A 24,816-nucleotide genomic window follows, 5' to 3' on the forward strand; every position below is an offset into this window, starting at 1 on the left:
CAGTTTCCCCCATGCTGTTCCTGTGTTAGTGAGTTCTCACAAGATCTGATGGTTTTATAAGAGGCTCTTCCCCTTTGTCTCACTCACTCTGTCTCCTGCCGCCTTGTGAAGAAGGTGCCTGCTTCCCCTTCTGCCATGATTGTAAGTTTTCTGAGGCCTCCCAGCCATGCAGAACTGTGAGTCAATTAAACCTCCTTTGTTTATAAATTACCCAGTCTTGGGTAGTATCTTTATAGCAGTGTGAGAACGGACTAAAATGCACCTCCCTGCCCCCCCCGCATTAAAGCTTTTTCCATCAAACTCCCTCAGTAGATGGTACACTTTGAGGGTGGGACCTGAGCTGGGACTGTGTCATGTTTATCCTTGTATCCCAGCGTTTAGCCCAGCATCAGGCCCAATGGTGCTCGGTGAATTAATGGGAGGAAGAAGGACGGGATGGAAAGAGGGAGGGAGAGGGTGACAGATGGAGAGAAGGAGGGAGGAAGAATTAGCAGCATCACAGGCCACAGGGACTTTGAGGACGAAGAGTTCCAAAAGTTGCTGAACTTGGGTACTGATCACAGGCCCTTGGTATTGGGCCTCCTAAACATATTCTAAGTGACTTTTTCTAGGTGTATTCTTGTCTAGACTTTTATCAAAACAAATATTGAAGATATTCTTTTATCATTTTCATCCAGGGTGGTCATTTCGTCTGGTAGGATCATTCATGGCTTCTCTGGGCCCTCAGCTATTCCTCAGACATTATAGCACCAAAAAGCATTCACAGGTCAGGGAAAGATGAAGAGAAAGCAAAATGCCAGTGCCCTGCCCATGCCGCCCACCTTTCTGCTCTGCTCTAAAACAAGACAGATTTTTCTTTCAAATCTCTCCTATAAGAAGGCCAAAGCAGAAAAGACACCAAAAAAGTCCTTGATTTTTCTCTAAAGATGAACTTAGCATTCTGCTGATTCCTTCCTAGGTCTCTGGGTTTTTAAAGAATAAAACTTGGTCCCTTCAGTATAAGTAGCTTTCGGGTAATATTAGACGACTCTGGAAGCTCCTTAGCTCCTTCTGCCTGTTATACCATTGCAACTAGTATCATTTGTATTCCCAAAGAGTTGATTTGCCTCCCACAATGCCCAGTGATCTATCCAGGAGTAGCATGGATATTAGGAGAACCAAAATCAATAAACTTAAAGCTTTCAGTGGATAGCACTGCTTATCTTTAAACCACCTCAGTCATCATCAAGGATAACCAACAAATCTATGGAGTCACAGACAGCCTTAAAGAAGAAGATGCTATAGAGACAGAAAATCAATTGTGCAATAATTGTGACAATTGTTAAAAAGAATTGGTCTTCTACAGATTTCCAAGCCTTTAATTTCCATTTTCCATAAAGGATTTTAAAACTTCACAGTCTTAGCTGCTGTTGGCTAACTCATCTGCAGTGAAGTCTATTTAAAAGTACTAACAACTCAAAGCTATGTTTCATCCCAAAGCACGTTATGAAAACAGGAATTGCAACAGAAATGTAATTCAAAGACTTTTATTGACTTTTCATGTTTAATGGTTATTATTCTGGTTTGTTTCGAGTAATTTTAATAACCACAGTTTATTTACAAAATTCAGACTAATTCTTTTGTTCCCATGCCAACAAAATACATTTGTTCCCAGACAGCTGGTATGATGCATCATTCTAAGACTTGTTATGAGAGATAGAACCACATTTAATTTTGGCCACATGTTATTCTCCGTGACAGTTTGAACACTTGCCTCTGTTTTCTGAAAAAAAAAAAAACAAAAAAACAAAAAACAAACCTTGAACCACAGTGTCAAAGACATTAGTATTTTTATTAAATACACATCTTATCAAAATATTTCTTATAAATCAGTTATTCTAATAGATTTTGGTGGCAAAGCGCCAAAGCAAGTCAAACACTTGTACCCAAATCCCTCACTAAAAACCATACACAATGATTGCAATGCCATTTTTAAAGGATCACTTAAAGCACTCTTCTGGTGTTAACGTGCTCTGTTTCATCTTTGCTTTCTTGAGATTCTCTTTGTTTTTAACCTCACTGGGCTGAGTGTGCTGGGGGAGGAGAGAAGAGGCAGGATCCTCTATGTGCTTGCTGCATGTTTTTAATCCTGTGCTTTGCTGACATATCAAATCCACATGTCAGCAAAGCACCGACTGCATCGCTGCAGCTGTTTTTCCATAAAGCATTTTCTACATTGTTGAAGTGGCTCTTCGTCCCTACAATGAATACTGAGGGATGACGAAGACCACGGGGAGGGCCGTAGGAGCACACAGATCTCTGACCTGGGACTGGAGGGTTCAAAGCCAGGCTGTGCCTGCCTTGAGGCTGGGTCTCATCTTCTATTCTTAGAATGAAGTAATGTTGTGGTATAGTCTCATGTCTTTCCGTTTAATTTTTAAGACAGTTTTGGCTTTCATTTTAGCCTTATTAAAAATTATATTTTCAATCAAAACATATGATTTACTCCAAACAAGTAAATTATGGAGGCTCTTAAAGAATAAAATAGAAAAAACTTAAAACCAAGATGTGTTCTATCCCACCTTTTAAAATTGGTGGGCAAGCAGAATAGAATTATCAAGTATTAACCTGGGTGATCAAATATAGTTTCCCAGGAAGATAGAAAGGAATATATATGTTTATGTTCCCACAGTATTCTATCAAGGCTTCCTGTTCTGACAGCCACTAAGCACTGAATTCATAGAATTCAGTGAACAGGTAGAAAGAGAAAGTAGAGATCAACACAGTGATGTTAAAAAGAGGGTGGGGTTGAGTCAGCAGAGAGAAATGTTTGATGACTACTGATTGTGCTTGTCATGTTTGGAAAAACGTATCAAACATTCCGAGGGGCCACTTAACTTGCAGTTCCTTTTTTTACTATAGTCCAGCCCTTTTTCTGTTGAGAAAGGGCTATTTTGAGGTAGAAGCAATTGCAATTGTTTATTGGCAAACAAATGAAAAAGCAGAGATTTATTTATTTATTTATTTATCTTTTTTGGAGATAAAGGTCTTGTTCTGTCGCCCAGGCTGGAGTGCAGTGGTGCAATCTTGGCTCACTGCAGCCTCTGCCTCCCGGGTTCAAGCTATTCTCATGCCTCAGCCTCCTGAGTAGCTGAGATTACAGGCATGTGCCACCACACCTGGCTAATTTTTGTATTTTTAATAGAGACCTGGTTTCACCCTGTTGGCCAGGCTGGTCTCGAACTCCTGACCTCAAGTGATCCACCCACCTCAGCCTCCCAAAGTGCTAGGATTACAGGCGTGAACCACCACACCCAGCCGAAGTAGAGATGTTTTAAAGGTACCAGATGTACGTCAGTTTAAACTAGAAACAAGGAAAGAAAGTTGATTTTTCAATACAACAGACAATTCAGAAGTTTAAAAGACCATTTAAATGTATGTTCCATGTAGATATCCTGTTGGATTTATATACAAAATTAGAAGGCATAGTTCCAGTAGAAAAAAATATAGTTAGAAAATGTTCAAATGCATGTAACTTATTGAATTAAATGAAAAACTAAGAATTAGTAAAGAATATAATGTAATTGGCATCATTTAAATTTTATTAAGTACAAAGTTTGTTTTGAATCCAGCAACTTAATACGTACTTAGCTCTCAGTATATACAAATAGCATAGAAAATGTGGTTATACTCTAGGAACTTCTATTATAATAAAGGAAAATAAATAGTTTAAAGATCCTTTTTAGGTTTTGTGTGTGAGATTTACAGACAGGTTTATTCTAAAATGGTGAGAAGAAATAGGAGGTAAAGAGCACGCTGACAGCCAGATTGTCCAGTTTTTTATTATTAATAAGGAATTTGCAACCTGTTTGTCTTGGCCCTGACAAACTTATTTGGGGGGCTCTTCTCAGCTCAGTTAGGTAGCAGCCATGTTGGAAAGGGCACAGATATCATGTTCAGATGCTTGTCCTGTTTCTTAGGGTTGATAATCCAAGGGGTGGTGCTCCAGGCCAGGCTCCCCCAGCTGAAACCAGAGCAGCAATTTATCTTATTTTTCTACTCTTCAGCTTAAGATTTTATTTGCCTGAATGCCCTGAAGAAAGAATGAAAAACTAAACCAAATGATCCCAACTGCTCCATTCAGCATATAAGATTTTGAGGCTTTGTGTGATTTCATAAACAGGAAGGTAAATGAGATGGTATATCAGAATGTGCCATGGTAACTGAATGAAGCTCAGCGTGAACTCTTACTGTAAACTCTTTAGACACTTTGAAAGTTCAATTCACCAAACATTTACTGAGCACCTACTATATGGCCTGGATATACGTTGCTGAACAAACCAAATGAAAATCTTTGCCCTTGTGAAGTTTACATTTCAGTGGTAGCTTCTTCTGATTTCTGTATAAATTTTAGACTCGGTTTGTCATTTCTAATGTCTTCCAGTCATTACTGTGAACATAGTATATCCCTCTACTTTATTTAAACATTAATTAATTTTTCTGTTATGTTTTACATTTTCTATGAAGATATCGTTAACATCTTCTGGGTGGTAGGATTTGCTCCTATTTATTTAACGTATTATAATGCTATTTTTAATGGCTTCTTTTTTTTTTTTTTCTTTTAAGACAGAGTCTCACTCTTTCACCCAGGCTGGAGTGCAGTGGCATGATCTTGGCTCACTGAAACCTCCGCCTCCTGGGCTCAAGCGATTCTCCTGCCTCAGCCTCCCAAGTAGCTGGGATTACAGGCACATGCTACCATACCTGGCTAATTTTTGTATTTTTAGTAGAGATAGGGTTTCACCATGTTGGCCACACTGGTCTCAAACTCCTGACCTCAAGTGATCTGCCCACCTCTGGCTTCCCAGAGTGTACAGTGCTACGTGAACCACTGCGCCTGGCCTTAAATGGCATTTTTTAAAATTGCATTTTCTCACAGTTTGTTGCTGACATACTGAAATACAATTGACTTTGTATAGACTGCCTTCATCACAGTAAGGAATTTTCTTTCTATTCTTAGTAAGAGTTCATTTTCCATTTTTAAAATCACAAGTAGATGTTGAATTTTCTTAAATGCCTTTTCTCCATCTTTTGAAGTAATCATATGAATTTTGTTTCTTATTCAGTGAATGCAGTAAAATTTACAGGTTTATTTTCTAATGTTATTGATATAATATTAATAATATAATAATATTGCATTCATGGAATTAATCCCATTTGTTATCCCTTTTTTTTAACCTGTAGATGGATTTTGGTCTACTAATATTTTGTTTAGGATTTTTGCATCTATGTTTCTCAGGGATATTGGCCTATAGTTTTCTTTTATTATAATGTTCTCATCGGATGTTGGTGTTAAAGTTTGCTGGCCTCATAAAAAAAATTATTCTCTCTCTATTTTCTGGAAGAATTTGTATCAAGTTGATAGTCTTTCTTCCTTTAAAATATTTGGGGTACCGAGCATGGTGGCTCACATCTGTAATCCCAGCACTTTGGGAGGCCGAGGTGGGTGGATCACTTGAGGTCAGGCATTCGAGACCAGCCTGGCCAATATGGTGAAACCCCATCTCTAATAAAAATACAAAAATTAGCTGGACATGGTAGTGAACACCTGTAATATAGGTGGTGGAGTTCACTGATGAAGCCATCTGGGCCTAGACTTTTCTTTGTTGGAAGATTTGTAATTAATTATAGATATACTTTTTTTAGTAGTTATGGTATTTAGATTTTTCTACTTTTACTTCTGCCTAACTCTATCTCTCTGTCTTCCTTCTGGAAATACAATTATGTATATATTAGACCTTCTAGCCCTGTTTCCTATGTCTGTATTTATTCTGGATATTTTATTTTTACCCAGTCTCTAGCTCACTAATTCTCTCCTTAGCTGTGTCTAACCTACTGTTAAACTCATTCTTAATTTTGCTTATTATATTTTCCAGAGCTAGACTTTCTACTTAGTTCTTTTTAAATTACTTATTCTATATCAAAATTCACCATCATTTTTCTTATTCTGTTGGACCTATGTCTTGGTTCTTGTAAAGTCGAAGTCTCGTAACCATGATCTGGAGCTCACAAGGATCTTGTTTCATTGTCTTTTGTTTCTCTTGGCATGTTGTCTTGCTTCTTGTGAGTCTGCCTATTTTTGATTGAGTGCCAGATATTTTATATGAAAATTTATAGAAACAATTTTAAGACCTAGGATGATGTTAATTTCCTCCAGAGAACTTAGATTTGTTTCTAGATAGACGGGTAGTGGCACTTGTAATCTTGAATAGCCTTAATTTATTTTCAGAGATTGAGATGACTTGAAGCTAAACTTCCGTTCTGGAGAGAGCTGGTTTATTTCCAATTCATTCCTACTCCGAGAGTGTAGCCCTTTGGAATCCACCCAAAGTATAGGGATTTTATCAGACACTCCTCCTGAGTGAGCCCTGGACTGCAATTTTTGTCTCTTTGGATTTTTTGTGTGTGAAACTGTTAAAAGAAAGATTTGTTCAGCTTCTCAGCCTCTCACCAACCACTCTAGAATTGGCAAAGGCCACCATGTAAAAATGTCCCCACATGCCAGCTTTACAAATTCTTCTGCTTTATGTCATCTCCAGGATCTTGACCCCATAATTCTTCCCTGCCTTGCCTAACATTTTGAAACAGACCTGGGAATGGATTATCTAAACATTCATTACAAAGAGTGGAAAGTATTTGCATTTCCATGAATTGCTTAATCACATTTATTGCTAATTGTTTCTATTGATTTGTTTTTCTAATTTGATCTATAGAAGTTTATTTTTTGGTCGGGCACGGTGGCTCACATCTGTAATCCCAGCACTTTGGGAGGCTGAGGCGAGCGGATTGCCTGAGGTCAGGAGACCAGCCTGACTAACATGGTGAAACCCTGTCTCTACTAAAAATATAAAAATTAGCTGGGCTTGGTGGCGCACGCCTGTAATCCCAGCTACTCGGGAGACTGAGGCAGGAGAATGGCTTGAACCCAGGAGGTGGAGGTTGCAGTGAGCCAAGATTGTGCCACTATACTCCAGCTTGGGTGATGGAGTGACACTCCAACTCCAAAAAAAAGAAAGTTTATTTTTTACATAGTCTGTATGTTAATTATTTGTTAGTTAGATAAGTTGCAAATACTTTCTCAGAATTCAGAATTGCTTATCTTTTAATTTTTTATTCAATATTTTAATTTTTTGAGAAGATTATCTTCTATCTTTTTCCCTATGGTTTCCAAGCTTGCTTAGGAAGGTACTCTCTAACCTAGATTATGAAATATATTCTCTTTTATTTTCTTATACTTTTGAGAGTTTCATTTCATACATTTAACTCTTTAATCTACCTCAAATTTGTTATGTTATGTGGGATATATTATGTGGGAGAAGGATTGGGGTAGACAGAATGGCCCCTGAAGGAGGTCCATACCCCAGTCCCTGGCATCTGTGACTATGCACATTGCATTGCAAGAGATTTTGCAGATATAATCAAGGTTGCTAATCAGTAACCTTAAAAAAGGGAGATGATCCCAGATTATCCAAGTGGTGGGGCTGATCCAGACACATGACCACTAAGGGCCGAGAACTTTCTGCAGCTGGAGGCAGGAGAACATGGCAAATGTGGCAAAAGAGGGCGGGGGGGCTAGAGAGATTTGAAGCCTAAGAACCATTGCGCCATTGCCACTTTAAAGAGGGAGAGGACAACATGATGAGGAATAGCAGTCGCAAGGAGATGAGAGGGACGCCCAGCTCACAGCCAGCCAGGAAATGGGAACCTCAGCCCTGTAGTGCCAAGGAAGTGAATTCTGCCAACAACCCAAATGAGCTTAGAAGTGAATTCTCCCCCAGAGCCTCCAGATAAGAGCCCAGGCCAGCTGACACCTTGATTTTGACCTTGTGATACCCAGAGCTGAGGATCCAGCTGAGCTCCCTCAAACTTCCAACCTACAAAACTGTGAGGGAATAAATCTGTGTTGTTTTAAGCTGCTAACTTTGCGTAATTTGTTACAGCAATGATAGAAAACTAATACAGGAATTTTACTAGTTTCCTTTCCAAATAGATAGCCAGGTATTAATACTAATACCATGTATTGACTGAGATATATTTCTCCCATTTTTTGGAAATGCCATCATTTTCAAAAATCAAATTTTTGATATGTGTGTGAATCTGGGACTTTCTCTTCTTTCCCATTTATCGATTTCCTGTGCCAATATGAGCCATCTATTACGGTACTTAAGAGCATGAGCTCCAGAGCCACAGTACCTGGCTTCAGATCCCAGCTCTGCCACTTCCACTTACTTGCTATGGAACGTTAAGCAAGTTACTTGCTTGATTTGCCTCAGTTTCCCTATCTTGAAAATGGATTAATAGTGGTACTCACCTTATGAATTTGTTGTGAGGATTCAATCAGGTATTACAAGCAAAACCTTTCTGAAGAGTACTAATATGTAGTGAATATCATCTATAAAGAGAAGACTCCTCTCATCATCTTTTAAAAAATTTAAACTAAATTGTCTTAGTTATTCTTCAGCATTTTCTCCTTCACATGAATCTTGGGCTAAGATTGTAGAGTTCATTTTTTTTTAATCCCACTGATTGTCTTATGGGGACTGTATTGAATTTATGAATTAGTCTCAGGACAATTGACATCTTTGCGATACTGAGTCTTCCCATTCAGGAACTTTACATCTCTTTGCATTTCATTAGTTTTTTCATTACAACTGAAATCTATCCTAATATGGATGGATGTGTTGTACATTTCTTATTAAACTTATTCCCGAATATATTATGGTATATTTTCTTTTCATGGATTTCCCTTGTTTTTTCTAAATGGATAATTCTGGTGTTTAGGAGTATTACAGTTGTCTCACCAGAGCTCTTACCAACATTACTTCTAATGATCTTTCAGTTGATTTCTTAAATTTTCTAAGTACGCAGTTGTATCATTCCTAAACAGATTTAATGTTTGTATCTTCCTTCCTGTATTTCATCCTTATTTATTAATGTTTGTCATATTGCACAGGTGAGGCCTCCAGTTCCATATCAAGTAGTACCAGTGATAGTATGTGTCCTTGTTTTTTTCTTATCTTTAATGAGAATGCCTAAGTTTCACTGAAAGAGTTTGCTTCCTGAGGATTTCTAATAGCTACCTTTTGTTGAGTTCAGACACATCACCTTCATTCTAATTACTTGTGGACATATTTTGTCATTTCCACTAGACTAAGGTTCCTCTGAGGGCAGTGAATATATTATAGTAGGAATATGCACACACATAACATATGTAATAAATATATATATACACATACACACACAAGTACTATAAATATACATACACACACATACTATATATGTACATACACACATACATACTATATATATACATACACACACACACACACACACATATATATGTTGTGTGTTGGTGTATATAGTATGTCTGTTTGTTCCACAGTCAACTTTCACCACAGAGAAGATGAACAGGGTTTATCTCCTGTTGGTTCAGGGAGTTTGTACCAATGAGAGACAGAAAGCCTCCAAGTCCTCTTGCGTATGCAGGATAGAAACACCATTCTTCTTGTCCTTACATCAGTCACAAAGAGACGTTTTGACCCTTTTCTCTTACACTCATCATGGGCTCCCGTAGACACAGTGCAAGATCCTCTTTTCTGAGATGTAGCATTCCCCGTACATGGGGGTACTTCTCCCCTTATTGATGCTACCTCCCAATTTCCCCTTCGGGAGCTCTTAAAGTGTAGTCAGGGCTCTCTTTTCTGTGATGTCACCCTGTGGTATGACCTTCAGATTCCTGACCCCCAGTGCCTACTGTTTTCCCTTTTGCCACCTGCTTATAGTCCTTCTCTTTCCACCAGCTGCGTACTATTTGTTTTACCCACCCCCTTCTCAGCCAAACAACCCCAACAGACATCTGAGAAATAAGTTTCCTTTCAGAAATAATAGTGGATATTTATATATTTATATTCTTTATATAATCTGTTATGTTGTTTTGATGCATTTCTTTATAATAATGGGTTATTTTTTCAACGACTGTAGTGTGAGTTGATTCCCCAGTTATCTGTACTGAGCTTAATCTTGGTCTGCCCCACCCCCCCGCCCACTACCACAGTGCTTTGTACAAAGCAGGCATTCAACTGCATGATCAGTAAATACAGGAGTAATACATTCCATAAGGTTTTAGACCCTGAGTTGGCTGACAATCAGATTCATAATTCTGAAGTAGTATCTACTTAGTTTTCATTAATCCTTAAAACTGCTAAATTTTTGGTTCAGTGTATACTGACCTTTTTAGTGAAGCTTGTGAAAAACTGATTGTAGCATATGTGAAAATTAATATGTAATATGTATTGATTGATGGTAGCATCTGTGAAAATTAAGTTGGTTAATTGTTGCAGGCTCTATTTCTTTGTGAGCTGTGATATTTTGGAGCTTCTAAGTCTAGAGGAAGGTGGAGTTAAGGTGAAGCCTGAAGAATGCATGATGGGTTTTAAAAGTTGACACTTGTTGTTATTCAGTTTTTAAATAGGGGACAAAGAATAATAAATGTGTTTGCATTTGTGTATATTAATATACTGCCAGTAAATAGAAAAGTTCTTGAGAATTTCAATTATGAGGGTTTTTTTTTTTAGTTACAACTGAGTTATAAAAATATACAGAAAGTAACAGGACCCAAACAGTGAGTTGAAATCCTGCCTGTTGGGAAATTCTAGCTATGATACCTATATAACTATTAGGGTATAATTAGAGGGTATTTTGAAAATGACAGAACACAAAAGTTTCAGACCCTCTTTTAAGCATCAGTTAAAAAAAAAAACAACAACAACAAAAACAAAAAAACCTCAAAGAACATATGCCCCACTGAAGGGACAAACAGGTTATTTTTAAAAAGAGAAGGCACTTATTCAGCAAACATTTATTCAGCACCTACTATGTGCCAGGAGCCATTAGCCTTCGACTGTAAGATAAATAAGAGAGTCTTTTTCCTGAAGGAGCTCATAGCCAAGTAGAAGAGATTCCCAAGGTTAATTTGCATTGACTTCTTACCCCAGCATAATTCTATTTTTCTTCTCCTTTTTTTTTTTTTTAAGACGAAGTCTTGCTCTGTCGCCCAGGCTGGAGTGCAGTGGCGCGATCTCGGCTCACCGCAACCTCCGCCTCCCGGGTTCACGCCATTCTCCTGCCTCAGCCTCCTGAGCAGCTGGGACTACAGGTGCCCCCCACCACGCCTGGATAATTTTTTGTATTTTTAGTAAAGACAGGGTTTCACCGTGTTAGCCAGGATGGTCTCGATCTCCCGACCTTGTGATCCACCCGCCTTGGCCCCCCAAAGTGCTGGGATTACAGGCATGAGCCACCGCGCCCAGCCTTTTCTTCTTCTTTAGACCGCAGCTTCTCAATCTCTTCTATTGACTTCTGATTTTTGGCCTTCCCCATACAGTAAATAATCTCTGTTTTCTGGTATCTATTCCCTACTTCTTTCCCAGCTATACATTCTCTCTGCCTCAATGATATCATCTATCCCCACTGTCTTCAGGTCTCATTTATTGTGATGATTCTCAAATTGTTATCGCCAGGCTATACATACCCTTTTTCAAACTCCAACCCTACGTTTATACCCCTGTGGTAACACATGCATCTCAGTCTGGCTCATCAGACTCTAAAGTCTAAAACTATTCCTTAGAAGAGAATTTCTTGCCACCAAATCTAGTTTTATGCTTGAATTTGGGGCTCGATGTCATAACATATTTTCAAAAGGAAAGAGAAATGAGTCAGTAATAGGCAGTAGTAAAAGAATTAATCTTAACACCAGGCGAAGTCAAACTGGTAGTGTGATTTCAGTGAGGAGAAAAGGGCCAGCTGCCCTTCTTCCAAAATGTTTCCCCTGCCCACCGGCCGAAAACTGAACTGATGGGGGCCAAAAAAATTCACTCTGAGACTAGAACTTTACTTGACAATCAGAGGCTTTCTAATGCAAGTTACCCATTGAAATTGTCACACATTAGAGATTTTACCAAAAGAAAGTTAGCTGGGAGAAAATGTGACAATATGGGGCATTAGATGGGGAGGGCAAGATTCTGTAAGTGGAGTGATGGAGAGAGAAAGGAGAGGCCAATGGAACCAAAGAAAAGCATCTCTTGCCAATTTTGTATGGTGCTTGCCTGGCAGTCGAAAACAGCCTGTTCAAAAGTGACTTTGGCTAAAAGGGTGGAATGAACTCTTCCAGCCAATCAGTAACACTGAGTTGAGAGAATAGAAACCATCCAAATTCTAACAAACATGGAAAAGAAAGGAAACACTTCTTGTTCCATCCCAGGAAAGAAGGGAAAGTACCTCAACTTGATGCTGTTGTCAGAGAGCACTTTTATTCCTTTTCAGCTTGTGTGATCACAGGAATGTTGCTTCCCGAAAGCCACATACAGGCAGGTGGTTTTAGAGTTTTCTCTGCCTTCTCTGCCCTCGCGGTTTTGAATTATATAGACTTTTAGTACTTAACTACAAACAGAAGATCTTCCAGGTGGGGGATCTGAGTTAGGAAAAGAAAAATGCAGAAATACAAGTCACAGGGGTAATAAGGTCTCTTGGATGTGGGTAGAAAGTTCCTGACTTAATGCCCAAGGCTTAACGTGTATATTGAACAGCTTGACATACCCGGAGGGCCCTGGGGATTAGTGAAGGAGCAGGGCAGAGATGTTTTCGATGTGTGAATTGTTTACAAGCCAAAAACAAAATAAACATTGGCCCTGTCACCAACTTGTAGTTTATTGAAATGGAGTAAGTCCCCTAAGAATAGTGCCCAAGGAGGCCGGGCGCAGTGGCTCATGCCTGGAATCCCAGCACTTTGAGAGGCTGAGGCGGGCGGATCACTTGAGGTCAGGAGTTCGAGACCAGCCTGGCCAACATGGCGGAAACCATCTCTACTAAAAATACGAAAATTATCCAGGCATAGTGGTGGGCACCTGTAATCCCAGCTACTTGGGAGGCTGAACCAGGAGAATCACTTGAATCTGGGAGGCCGAGGTTGCAGTGAGTGGAGACTGCGCCACTGCACTCCATCCTGGGTGACACAGCGAGACTCAGTCTCAAAAAAAAAAAAAAAGTGCACAAGGGAATGGCGCAGTCATCGGCCTCCCTCTGAGCACAGTGGCTGCTGCAGGTCAGACGTCACTGCTAGGTGAGCTTCCATGGGTCTGCTGTGACTCATTATTGAGTGTTTTGCTCTTCATGGTTCTACAAGTTAGTTTATCCTCAGAATACAAATATCACAAACTGATTTTAATCAGGTTTCTAAGTTTGTCTAAGTGTGAGAAATTTAAAATACTATATACCTGTACCTAAAATTAATGACCACCCTAAAATATTATTGCTTCTAATTTTTAGCCTCTATGAGAGATTCCTCTTGATAGGTTTTGTGTGTGTGTGTGTGTGTGTGTGTGTGTAAGAGTACAAATGTTGTTAAAACTCATATCCTTCTTAAATTATAGATGTATGAGTGAAAATAATATATATTTTTTTGCTTTCTAGCACATTATAGTGGGACCACAGTTTTAGTCAATCCTATAAAAGATACCAACTCAGAATATGTCATTTTACTCCCCCCTCCATTGCCCTGGAGTTGTGATTCCTCCGTAATTCATCGGGCTTCTACATTTGGTTCCCTGGACATTCTCCCAAGCTTGTTCAACCATTAGCCCTCTGGAGTTCTGGGTTTACGTACTGTCAGATCAGATTTAAATCATGTGTTAAGGCTTGGTGGGTCCATCATTGTCCTCAATTTAAGAAGCATTATAGAGGTCACGACATTGCTACAAAGAAGGTGGCACTAATCCCTCACTTTATAAAAGGGAATGCTGTGGTATGCATTACACCGAAAGACCCAGCCCCACCAGCACCACAGCCCAGAGAGCCAGCAATGTGCTCATTTCCTCCACCCTCCCTGCATACTTCCAGGGATGGGTAGTACAAAACCAGATGTAAACTATTTTTCAAATACTCCTCTGACTTAGCATTAAGTTTCCCTTAGACCAGATGCCAGTGTTTAAATAATATCCTGAAGGATCCAAAGAGAAGGAATTACTCATTGTGTTTCATTCATATAAAACCTGAAATACAGAGGGAAAGAGTACAAAGGAACCAAGTACCTTGAGTATGCCTTGCCAGAGTATAATAATTTGAAAAGAATACTGCCTCACTTATGAATGCTCAAAAGTGAAGTGTTTTTTTTTCTTTAATTATCAATTGAACTTTCCATTATTTGTTATTAGTGCTCTTTAGGAAAAATTAAAAGCAAACCATTATGATTTCTTTTGCAAAGCAATTTCGTTATGTTTTCAGGAAATTGAGCAACACTTGCTTTAAAGTGGCTCTGTCCTTCAATCACTTCCATTTACTTATTTTATTGATTTATACCTTGTTCTCTGCAATTCCTACTTTGATGGCTTGCATCAATTAAGACATACAGCAAATAACTAAACTTTTCGTCTTTGTGTAAAGTTATTTTTTTTCTGGTGCTCCCTAAGTATTACCAAAGGCTTCACCCAGCACAAGGGACTAATGAACCCTAGATTACACCAGGGTCAGTCATCAGCAGATCGTCAGTAATGTTGGCTACTAAGTATGTGGGTGTCCCATGAGGTAGACATTGTATGAAAAAGGCCCCTACACTATGTAAAACAGAGAGCAGTTAAAGGTTGACCAGCAATGGAGAAGGTCCATTGAGGTTAAATAGCATGAATTTGTAGATGACCCTATTGAAACAGCATGTGTGTGTTTTATTATTGTTGTTTACTTTCTGTAGCAACAGGCGGTAGCCTTGGGATAAAGCATGCAGGTGTCAGGGAGCTCCCAGAGTTCTGATTTGGCCCAAAAAACCTGGCAACATATGATTTTGTGTGTAAATTGTAGGTTAGGTCACCAAGAGACTACACAACGAAACTAACTCATTAATTCAGAAAGTAGGCAAGTTTTGAGTGATCAGAGTTGAAATGCAGATGAACAGTGAGGTAGGCAAGGTATTTGGAGATGTGGAAGTTGGTTTGGGAGCTTGGGCAGGTGTCAGTACCCAAAGCAATCCAGTCCAGCCAGTAGGGTGTGGCAGAGTTTAAATCGAGTGGCCCTTACTACCTTGCTGGGGGACTGCTGGGGCCAGCTCATAGGGTACAAAGTCTAGGTCCTTGGCAGGGAATCTCAGCCCCAGTCAAATAATTTATTAGAAATAATTGGTTGAAGAACAAATGGTTTAACCAATAAAAAGAATATGTTGCTTCATGTCAACTGAGAAGTAGCATTGGCTTCAGGGGAGGCTTAATCCAATAGCTCAAATTATGTGACCAAAAGCCAATTATTCTCTCTCCATTTTTTAACTCTGTTCCCTTATTGTTGGCTCCATTCTCCACAAATTGTCCTTTTCATGGTTGCAAGATACCTGCTATCAGTTCCTGAGCCTATGTTTCCAGGCTCATATCAGAAGAAAAGAGAAAGTTCTGTTCCACAGAACCTCGCGCGGTATCCTAGGCTTGTCTTTCATCTGCCCTGTGCTCTAATTCTAGCAGAGACCTAGAGCAGTAGGCAGGAGGGAATGGCAGAAACCCATGCATATGAACTGGGTTAATGAAGCACACCCTTGAGTTGGTCTTGAGGCCCCTGATACTGGGTCTGCAATAGCAAGAAGAATTCAGTTGTCTGCAGCTGATGGACTGAGGCTCTTAATGTACCTCCTGTCCTGACCTGCATTGTCTCAGCAGTTTGGTGTAGGGCTAGGCTTGCCAATGGAAAGGAGGCCAGTGACACAGCAAAGTGGGGGTGAAAAAAATCTCTGGTGTGGAAATAAAAGGCATTAAAATTGAGGTGGTGTTATGGGCTGAATGTTAATGCCTCTCACCCCGCCAAAATATTGAAGCTCTGAGCACCAGTGTGACGGTATTGGAGATGGGGCCTTTGGAAGGTAATTAGGTCATGAGAGTAGGGCCTTCATGGTGAGATTATTGCCCTTACAAAAAGAGACATAAGAGAAATATTGCACTGTCTCTGCCATGTGAGGATACAGTAAGGAGGCAGCCATCTGCAAGTCAGGAGGAGAGCCCTCACCTAAACCAGACCATGCTGGTACCCTGATCTTGGATTTCCCAGCCTCTAGAACTATGAGGAATAAATGTTTGTTGTTTAAGCCACCCAATCTACAGTGTTTTGTTATAGCAGCCTGAGCTGACTAAGACAAGTGGAAACCAGGAAACCAAAGGTATCAGAGATAGTTCAGTGGGGACGCTGTGTCCTTGATGGTGTTATCAGGATTGAGAGGAAGACTGCTGGAAACCTTGGCATTCATTGTCTTGGGCTCTACCTGCTGCATCGGTCACATCTTACAACTATTTCATCACCAAGTCATGTTATTTCTACCTCCAAAATGTCACTTTAGTTCTAGTCATCATCTCCGTTCTCCCCATGGACATCTTTGACTCTTAATCACCTTGGATTTGGACAAAATGGTCTCTTCCTAGCTGCGTCACATCTGGGCAATCTTCCTAAAATACCATTGTCATCATGTTATTCCCCTGCTCAGAAAAACAACTGCCTCACACTCACTTATTGGATCTCTCTGCCAGACTTTTAAGTTCTCTTAAAACTTAATTAATGGACTGTCCAGTATTATTTCTAAGCATTCCCCAGCATCTCCTGTCAAGCCCTCAGCCAAGTGTGGCTGCTCAGCTCTCACACCAGCCACACTCATTTTCGCCTTGGCTCATGGTTTTTCCTTCACCTGGAATTTCCTTTTGCCAAACTTCTGCCTGTTCAGCTGCTACTCAGCTTTGGGAGCACAGCTCAAGACTCACCTCCCACAGACCTTCCCAAGCAATGCCATGGCCAAAGATCTTTTTCTTTCCCAAATGTCTATTATACTGAGTTTCCCTGTAGCTGGACATATAATGTTTATTTTATTTTTTATTTATTTATTTTTTTTGAGACAGAGTCTTGCTCTGTTGCCCAGGCTGGAGTGCAGTGGCACGATATCGGCTCACTGCAAGCTCCGCCTCCCGGGTTCAGGCCATTCTCCTGCCTCAGCCTGCCGAGTAGCTGGGACTACAGGCGCACGCCACCACGCCCGGCTAAGTTTTTGTATTTTTAGTAGGAACAGGGTTTCACCGTGTTAGCCAAGATGGTCCCGATCTCCTGACCTCGTGATCTGCCCGCCTCGGCCTTGTATAATGTTTATAGGTTAATTTTGCTTCCCCCCAAAACTGTTACTTCCTTGAAGACAGGGTTTGATTCCTCCTTTGTGTTCTGCACAGAACAGAGGCTACTTCTGGTCAACTCTTAGGCATTCAGCATTGTTCAGGGAGGCAAAGGAGGAAGCTGGCCTAAAATGCAGATGTCTAGTTCTGTGCTGGGTTGCGGGCTGGGTTTCCTAGGCAGCTCCACCATCCTAGCACTTTCTCACCTAACTACCCACCAGTCTCTACCATCCAATGGGCTCAGAATAGTTTAAGAAATATAGGGAGCTCCTACCTTCTACTGGCCGCCCGCCTTTTTCTCTCAGACTTCTTATGGTTGCCATATGTGATCCACAAACTAAGTTGAGCTATACCATGTGTAGACTAAATAAAAAAATCTCAGACAAGTCTTCTGAAAGTTCTCATTCCATCAAACATCTACTTTGCCGTAAGGGACATTTAAAGTATATATTAACCTAAGTTTACAATACAACAACCCTTTTATTTCCAAGATTACTGGATATGACAAAGATCACAGAAGATTACTGGATATGACAAAGATCACATAAGCCACCTTTAGTACAGGGACTTGGTTTCACCTGTCTTAGTATTTTAAAGCTTCCTAAGGACATAAAGAAGCAAGATTAATTCAGCTCATCAAAATGAAGGAGAAAAAAAGAGTTTTCTCAAAGCTGGATGAAAAAAGTTAACATCATACAAGATAAAATAGTATCCTTATCCCTAAAATCTTAGCCTTTCTGCTGCCAACATCAGTTTTAAATACATGTTAAAGATAAAGAGAGGGAATGAAATTGCTATAGAGACCTAAGTTGCCAACTTGGGCACTCAAGCTACACAGAAAGATCCTTCAGATAGGAGCCTCTTATGGTTGGAAATAAAGCAAAAACACACCCTCTGGAACTCTATTTGAATAAGAAAAGATGCCCTTTCTGTTTGTTTTCACTTATAGATGAAGTTGGAATTTTCACCATAATGTGTTTTACCATGTGGGCCAAGAAACATGAAGAGTGGCATTCATCGTAATATCCACACACGTTTAGGATTTTTTTTCTAATTTTAAATCGTGAATTTTTTCTGCCATTTGAAGTAAAGAAAAAAGCTGGCCCAATGAGGATACTGTGGCCCTCAGCCACCAGTGATTGTTGAGAGCTTTTTTCTTTGTCTTTTTACTCTTGACCATGAATTCTTTTCAGACATCATCAGAATATGATTTCTACATTTCAGTACATTTTTAATATTAAAGAAATGCCTTCAACGGAAAGAACAAAATCTTCCTGCTCTTTATTTGACCTTTTTTGGTTTGATGTGATTTAAAAAAAGATCTGGGCAACAGTTTTATAAAGAATGCACAGAGACATTCCTGAAAGAGCACACTAGTGAAAATAATCACGAAAAAAAGATTAGAAGATGCAGCCTCTTGCTCAATCTAACATAACTATTGCTCTCCCAGTACTGTTTCTTAAGGTTGCACTGGTTTTGTCTAAGTCAGTAACAGTGTACTTATCTTTTTCATATTCTTATGTAAGTGTTTCTAACAGAAATTGTCCTTTCATGTATGTCTAAGTGGACCAAGCCAAGTTAATATTCATTACCACCAGGCTGGGCAACATGGCAAAACCCAGTCTCTACAAAAAATACAGAACTTAGTCAGGCGTGGTGGTGCCCACCTGTGGTCCCAGATACTCAGGAGGCCGAGGTGGGGGTATCACCTGAGTCCATGAAGTTGAGGCTGCAGTGAGCCATGATTGCGTCACTGCACTCTAGCCTGGGCGACAGAGTGAGACCCTATCTCAAAAAAAAGTTTTTAATAAACAAATAAACATATACATATACACACACACATATATATATATTCATTACCAGTTTATCTGCTGTGTAAAAAAAATATAGATGTCAATCTCTCTTGAAAGATGGAAAATGAGCTACTAACTGGCTGCCGTTTCTCCATCTCACCTAGAGCAGATGAAATGCCGATTAAGTGAGCCCAGGTCTACGTGGTTGTATATGATCTGCTTCATGCAAACTCCAGCCTACATAATAGGTTAGCAAAAATGTCTTTACATTGGCAAAAACAGTCCATGTAATGGTCTCAAACTTCAAAAGAATAATTATTTAGTCTTATATACTTTTGAAATAACGTTGATCTCCGGTTCAACATAGAACTTACTCTCAGGGAACCCACAGTCTAATAGGAGAAAGCAGTGTGCAAATCAATAGTTGTAATAGTATCTGATAATGAAGTACAAGCGGAGGCTCTCGGGTAAGGAAGACCTTGTACAGGTCCCGACTCAGGTACCAAGTAGCTGTGTGACTATGGATAAGCCTATTTCTTCTTATGTAAACAGCCATAAAAGTACCATATAGCATTCGTAGAAGATTAAATGAAATATAATATATGCAAAAGAGTACAATATGGTGCCTAATACATAGAAAACACTCCATAGGTGTCAATCAGTAACTGTTAGATGAACATAATACCAAGGCATTTTAGTGGAGGGGTTGCTTACCGTGACTAGAAGGCTGCGGGAGGGTGTCGTGGAGAAGGTCCTATGTAAGAATGGAGAGTGGTTCTCTAGCCACTTCAGAGGAAGGAAGGGCGCAGAGGAGCACAAAACAGCATGTGCAAAGGCATGAGTCACAACATGACATGGGACTTTTTGGGAAAATGCCAAGTCATTACTGGAGCACAAGGTCCTGGAAAATTAGTCTAAGATCATATGAGAAGGTTCTTAGATGATCCATGCGAAGGAGGTTGTCTTTAATCTACAGATGAAAGAAATCACAGAAGTGTTTTTATATGGGAGTGGGGTTGGGGTGAGATGATCAGATCTGCATTTTAGAGAAACATGCAACAGTGTGGAGAATCAGCTGGAGAAGAAAAAAACTAGAAGCAGGATGGTGACATTAGGTTTCTCTTCCTGTAACAGAAATCAAGGTATGGCCAGGTGGCACTTTGGGAAGCCAAAGCGGGTGGATTGCTTGAGCTCACCTCAAGCAGGTGGATTGCCCAGCCTGGGCTGGGCAACATGGCAAAAACCTTGTTTCTACAAAAAAAATACAAAAATTAGCAAGGCATGGTGGTACATGCCTGTAGTCCCAGCTACTTGGGAGGTTGAGGTGGGAGGATCACCTAAGACCAGAAGGTGGAGGCTGCAGTGAGCTGTGGTTGCATCACTGCTGTCCAACCTGGGCAACAGAGTGAGAACCTGTCTGAAAAAGAAACGAGAAGAAAAAAAGAGAAGAAAGGAAGAAGGGAAGAAGGAAGGAAGGAAGGAAGGAGAGAGAGAAGAGAGAGAGAGAAAGAAAGAAAGAAGGAGGGAGGGAGGGTGGGAGGGAGAAAGGAAGGAAGGGAGGGAGGAAGGAAGGAAGGGAGGGAGGGAGGAAGGAACGAGAAAAAGAGAAAGAAAGAGAGAGAAAGAAAGGAAGAAAGAAAAGAGAAGGAGGGAGGAAGGAAGGAGGGAGAAAAAAGAAGAAAGAACGAACGAAAAAGAAAGAAAGAAAGAGAAAGGAAGGAAGGAGGGAGGGAGGGAAGGAAAGAAGGAAGGAAGGAAGGAAGGAAGGAAGGAAGGAAGGAAGGAAGGAAGGAAGGAAGGAAGGAGAAATCAAGGTATATTCGTCTCCAGTCAGAAACCTTGAGTTAGTTTTTCCATTGTCTTCAGAATAAAGCCCAGGTACCTTGGCATAAGCTTCAAAGTCCTAACCACCTTGTCTCCACCTATCTCACTTATCCCCTGCCCACGCCATGACCTCCACCCATACTCTACCCTGTGACAGTCCCTAAGCATGCCACACACAGTCACCTCTATGCTTCCTGCCCTTTCCTCGGCTAGCAGTTTTTTCTTCCTCTCATCCATCTTGAAAGTTCCTACTCATTCTTCAATGTCCCAGTCAAATCTCATCACCTCTGTGAAGGCCTCCATTATCCCACATAGGAGTTACTGATGTCTCCTGTTCCCTTCCTGGCCTATTATATGTCAGTTATGTATTTCTGAAGCTCCTTTTTACTTCTCGTGTAAAAAGTATAAGCTTTTTTCTTTCAGAAAACCTAAAGGAAGTATTTTGATGACGTCACAATCCCTAAGTTTTAATTGAACAAAAAATTCTTTTCTCTCTGCTGTGTAAAAGTGAACAACTCCTGAATGGAGTCAGTGTTTACAATGGTGTTAAGAAATGTTCTGCTGTGAGGTTGTGGGGTCTCAGTTCCCTTTAGCTGGAAGGTGGGGGATTCATGCACAAAATCCTCATTAGTGTTCATCGAGCTGCCTAAGTAAATCCGGGGTGCACTGGTGGGACAACGGCTGCCTTTGTCTTCCTATTTTGTGTTTTGTATAGAATACCATATCTGGCAAGACATGCCTTCTCAAACATAAGGAGATAATTGGTACTTTGAGGGAGAGGTTTAGATTATTTATGATTGTCAAGAGTTTAAATATGCAGAAAAGAAAGAGCAGTCGTAGCTTGCCTCTTTTGAAAAATGCCCTCAAACCAGGTCAGAACTCTCTGTCTAAATCAGATATTTTGAACGATATTTAACTGAAGGTTAGATGTGGATCTTTTATTTTAAGTTTTGCTTTAAAATAGGAAACTATATGTTTATCAACAAATTAATTTCTTCTTAAACTCCCCTTATTTGTGGCACTGTTGATCACCAAAATCCGTCGTGATTAATCTGCTATCTAGACCATTCTATTTCCTATGCGGTGGTGATATTCAAGGCAGGGGATAGAAATGGCCTGGTTTTTTTCTTTCTTTCTTTTTTTTTTTTTTTGAGATAGAGTCTCGCTCTGTCACCCAGGCTGGAGTGCAGTGGCGTGATCTTGGCTCACTGCAACTGAAACGGCCTGGTCTTCTTGCTTATTTTCCTTGATCTTGGCAGCACCTAACACCTACTTTCCCTCCTTCCCTTGTGAAACCTAAAGGCTTGCTCCCCGCTCTCCTAACTTTCATCTCATCTCTGGGGCCATTTCTGGTCATTCCCTGCTTCTGCTTCCTTCTTCTACATCCTAAATGTGGAAGTCCCTTATAGATGAGCCTTGGCTCCTGGGACATTCCTGTTCTCCCCTTTCCCCTTCAGAGAGCTCTTCCATTCCCGGGGCTACAGCTTCTTCTTCTGGCCTGTGATTCTTGGGCCTCTAGTCCTGCTTTTCTCCTGAGCTCTACTCGCATATTTCCTTATGAATGTCTCCTCTGCTCCTCAAACTAAGTAAATGCAAACACCCAAACATACCTTGTGTGCTGCTTACACCCGGACCAACTCCCTGTACTGTACCCATTGCCTTGTCTCTGCAGGAACATCACCCTTCTTCTAGGCACATGGCTGAAGCATATATTCTCATACAACTCATCTCTTGCTTCTATTCTATGAGACAGGTAATTAATCAGCTTCTATTTTATGACCTTCCCATAGCCATCACCTCAGATCAGACTAGGAGTTCCTCACTTTCCTAGATCACTCCAGCAGCTCCCAGCTGCCCCCCTGAATCCCAGAATCTCCTCTCCTGAGATTTCATCACAATATTTCCAGATCAATCCTATTCCCTTCTCCACCTCCCAGTAATAAATGGGCACAGTACAGGCTTAGACGTCAGGTTTCAATCGTGGTTCTAGCAGTTACGCACTGTGAACCTGTTTCCTTCTCTATGGAGTGAGTAGATAATGTCTGTCTTCCAAATTGTATGTAAGAATTAAATAGAATCATCACAGTATGTAAAAGATTATGCAGCAATTGCTTAATACAGTACCTGGCACATATAAGGTGTTCATAATGTGGGGTTTTCTTTGCTTTTTCTATTTTTTACTACGTTCAATCTAAATTTGTTGACATAACCTTTACTACCTTCCATAATTTCAAGGTGCCACCTACCTATTCAACAACAACTTTGTTCAGCCTTTTACTCATTAAAACAATATTTACTAAGCATTTGCTATGTGTCCAGTGCTCCAACCTTACTTCTATGTATAAATTGTAAATATCAGGGAGACTCCAAAACCCCCATCAGCCTCACTGAGTATCAGCCTTATTCTATAGGTTTTCTTGGGTCTTTTATTAACAAAGTCAGTTATAAACCTCAAGAGTCTCACCTACCCTTTGGTTGGGATTTTGGTCCTTTGTTGATGAAAACTACCTTTTTTAGGAAGTCTAGCCCCAACCAAAAAGGCCTAGTCACCCTCTTTCTGAGAGGAAAGTCAGACATTGTAAACAGAAGTGAAAAACACCCTATCCCTCCCCCAGGTTTTCCCCAAACGCTTTCAGGGATGTACCTTGCAACATAGAGAAGGTGCTTCCTTCCAACTTGTTTAAACTTGGTCCTCCAAATATTCACGTTCTTCAACATGTACCTGTCCAGACTTTCCACATGCAGCCTTTCTCATCGCATGCCTGTAGAATTGCTGTACTGCTCAAACTGCTTTAGGACCTGTACCAGCTCTTCTTTAAAAGCATGGAGTATTCATAGTATATATCAACCTAAGGAAAGAAAAAATATTAGGAATGTTATTATTAACAAGAAAAACTTTAGAAATGAGACCAAAATGATATATTCTAGCAAGAAAGGAGCTGGCATTTGGTTTTAGAAGAAAAGAGGCATGAGTCATTGACTATCTCAACCATATATAAAAAGTCTGATAGTGAGTAAACTGGAGAAGCACAGAGGAGGAAAGAGCATGATGAAACCAACTCCCCTCCTTCGGGGTGAATCTCTAAGATCCTCTTTGATCTCAGCAGCCCCGTAGGCCCTGGTGTTTGCCTCCGACTTTCTCAGCTTTGAAGCCAGCCTACTTATTAATAGCCACTGTGCTGATTAAGAACTGCAATACTGAGATGACAGAATCTTCTCTTTGTCTTTAGGGAGAGCATGTGTGATGAGTTTACTCTAGACATTCCGAAGACCTTGTCATTTTGAGACAAAGACTGACTTAACACCAAAGGTTGTAAGCTCTGTGTGATTCGTTTGTTCATCAGCAAATATTTATTGTATTGAGTTGCTACCATATGCCAGGCACCATGCTAAATGCTGAGGCCATAGCATTCAGCAAAATGAACACAGTCCTTACCTAGTGGAGCTTGGTCTAGTCACAGGGGTCAGCCAACTTTCTATAAAGGGCCAGATAACAGATGTTTCAGGGCTTTGTGAGCTATAAGGTCTCTGTCAAGACTACTCAATACTGCCATTGTCATGAGAAAGCAATCACAGACAATAAGTAAACAAATGAGCATGGCTGTGTTCCAGTAAAACTTTATTTACAAAAACAAGCAGTGTCCCAAATTTGGTCTGCAGGCTGAAGTTTGTTGACCCCTGGTCTAACAGATGCAACACACATAAATATAAGTGAATATTTTGCATATTCTATGTTGTTTCAATTCAGACCATTTGGGTTGCAAGTGACAGAAAATCTAACCCAAACTGAAAAATCCAAAGACAGGGCTAACTTTAGGTACAGATTGATAAAGGGCTTAGTTTATTTTTCTCCACTTCTCAATTCTTCCCCTGGATTGCCAAAACCCTCAGTTCACTTCTTACTCTGTGGTAGCAAGATGGTTGTCACAATTCCAGAATGACATCAATGGGGAAAGTCCAGTGGATGAGAGAGTCTGCATCCTTTGACT

At 40.3% G+C, this 24,816-nt stretch overlaps 1 protein-coding gene across 41 annotated transcripts in view; it reads left to right on the forward strand.

The window, feature by feature from the left end:
* Positions 1-24,816, forward strand: part of CEP112 (centrosomal protein 112) — a 562,721-nt gene that overhangs the window by 517,224 nt on the left and 20,681 nt on the right. The window lies entirely within an intron of this gene.

Source organism: Gorilla gorilla, chromosome 4, assembly GCF_029281585.2.
Source record: "Gorilla gorilla gorilla isolate KB3781 chromosome 4, NHGRI_mGorGor1-v2.1_pri, whole genome shotgun sequence".
NCBI lineage: Eukaryota > Metazoa > Chordata > Mammalia > Primates > Hominidae > Gorilla > Gorilla gorilla.